The sequence below is a fragment of the Lolium rigidum genome, chromosome 7, assembly GCF_022539505.1.
Source record: "Lolium rigidum isolate FL_2022 chromosome 7, APGP_CSIRO_Lrig_0.1, whole genome shotgun sequence".
NCBI lineage: Eukaryota > Viridiplantae > Streptophyta > Magnoliopsida > Poales > Poaceae > Lolium > Lolium rigidum.
The window spans coordinates 336,193,740-336,196,393 of record NC_061514.1 but is presented as its reverse complement, the minus strand read 5'-3'; positions in this window follow the sequence as shown (position 1 = coordinate 336,196,393).

Here is a 2,654-nt window from a genome sequence, read left to right as displayed (position 1 = left end):
CCCTGATCAGTATCAAGAGCTAAATACACCAATGCAAGTCTGGCGTTTGATTAACAATCCTGGATCATTGTGTGCTCAGGTGTTGAGGGCGAAGTATTACCCTGATGGTAACATTTTGAAAGCAGGTCCGAAGAAGGATTCATCATATACATGGCAAATCATTGTTGCGGGACTGCAAACTTTTAGACGCGGACACATCTTGAGAGTTGGTTCAGGCACAACCATTAACATCTGGGAAGATCATTGGATCCCAAATAACTATACCAGAAAAGTGTTGTCTAGTAAAGGCCAAAGTCTACTACGTACTGTAGATGAGCTGATTAGCCCAGTGACAGGGACTTGGGATGAAGAGCTAATAAGGGAAAATTTGTTGCAAATTGATGCAGAACGTATACTGAAGATACCTCTTAGTGAGCATTTGACAGATGACTTTGTAGCCTGGCACAATACAAAGTCGCATTCTTTCACGGTGCGATCAGCATATTACACAGAATGGAATCATCAATTTGGTAACCGAATGAGGAGACCAGATGGCCAAGGTAATACTAGCTGCAATCCCGTATGGGAGAAAGTTTGGAAGCTAGAGGTTCCAAGCAAGATTAAAATTTTCATGTGGAGAGCATTACATGGTGTAGTACCAGGCAAATCGATCCTTGCTGATAGGCACATGCGTGTACATCCTCAGTGCCCCGTGTGCCAAGCAAGTCCCGAAGATATGAGACATCTGTTGTTCACATGCTTGCGTGCTAGAGAAGTCTGGAAGTCCTTGGGCCTATCCGACTATATTGACCAAGCTTTAATTGGTGAGAGATCGGGCTCATGTGTGTTAGAGGAAATTTTGCGCAGATCAAACCAAAATACACCTATTTTGGGAATGTTGAAGATCAAAGAAACAATCGCGGTGGCCTGTTGGTATGTGTGGTGGCAGCGCCGTGAGATGGTGAAAGGGGAGACTGTTTCAGAGCCTTTCAGGACAGCTTTTGCAATTCAGGCCATAACAGTGAATTATGTATCGGCATCTTCGGCGAATCCAATCGAGCGTGAACATACTTGGAAGAAGCCAGCCAAAGGAGAATATAAGCTGAACATTGATGCATCATTTCGTGAAAATGGCAGAGGTTCTAGTGGTGCTGTCCTTCGAAATGATCGTGGAGAAGCTATTGCTGGGTATGCAGGCCCCTTAAACCATGTCTTCAATGCAGCTACAGCAGAGGCACTTGCTCTACTTAAAGGTTTAGAATTCTTGGAGCAACTGGGGGTGTCATCTGTTAATATTGAGTCAGATTCACTGGAATTGATTCAGGCTTGCAAATCGGAGATTGAAATATGGAGCCCTTATACGGCAATTTTAGCCGATTGCTTTCTGAAGGCGCATTCTTTCAAAGATATAAGCTTTGAACATTGTCGAAGAGAAGCCAACCAAGTGGCGCACCAATTAGCTAAATTTTCTTTTGAATCAAATTCTGTAGTAAGTTGGGATGATGCTCCACCTAGTTTTATTATTCCTTTTGTACTGGATGATGTAACTATGTTGGCTTCTAAATAAAATGCGCCGTATGGCTTTCCCCTAAAAAAAAAAAGAGCTAAATACACCAATGCAGTCGCAAAACATTGCCCGGAGGCCCTTATTTTTCCAATAACTTACTTTCGGAGCGTGGGAAATTTGGAAGGAAAGCAATAATCTAATTTTCAGAGACATTAGGCCAAACAGAGCATCTTGGATAGAAAGAGTGCATTGTGATCTTTTGCTTCTTAGTTTCAGGGTCTCTTCAAAACCGACTAGATCATATATTTAGTCCAGTTGACAAAATTCAGATCTTCTTTTTACCAAACCGTGTAAAGGGGTTTTACTCCCAAAGTTAATATTTGTGGCGATGAATGAAATGGAGTACCACAGTAGACTCTCCTGCTGTTTCCTGGTAAAAAGAAACATTGCTCACTAATCCCCTCTGCGCTTCTACTGCATTTGAACTGCGCTATGTACGGTTGGGTGGACGCTGATCGAGCAGGACGACGGTCGCCCACGCGAAGGCCGGCGTGGCGACGTACCTGCGAAGCGCATTGCCTAACTTTTTTTTTTTGCGAAACACAGTACAATCAAAGGCGCTCATACATACGCGCACACACTTACCCCTATGAACGCACGCACGCACACTCTACCCCTATGAGCACCTTCAAGATACTGCATCGAAGAACTGATCCGGCGGGTCTTGAGATTTGACGAAGTCACCACAGGCCAAAGTCTAACTTGATCAGCGCGAACGAGCCAAAGTTTGCAGCTTCTCACGCGCAGCCTAAAATACCGTTCCATGTGATTAATGCATGCTTCGATTCATGGTGCATGCTCTCAAAACTGGTATTAAGATATTTGTTAGGCCGAATGAACCATATTTCAGTTTGCTGGGAAAATATAAATGCTAACCTATCTTCCTTCTACATCAATGAAAAACAGTGATTCCTTGTCTTTTTTTTGCAAATTATTTTGTTAGATCGCGCACACTTTATAGATTTTGACACAAATATCATGCAGCTGTAATAAATGATTCAAGAAGAAACTTTTGTGACGAAGTACAACTTAAATTTATCACAATGCACGAGTATTTTTGAATGATGCATTAGAATGGCATACCAAAGAATATTATAACTAATATATT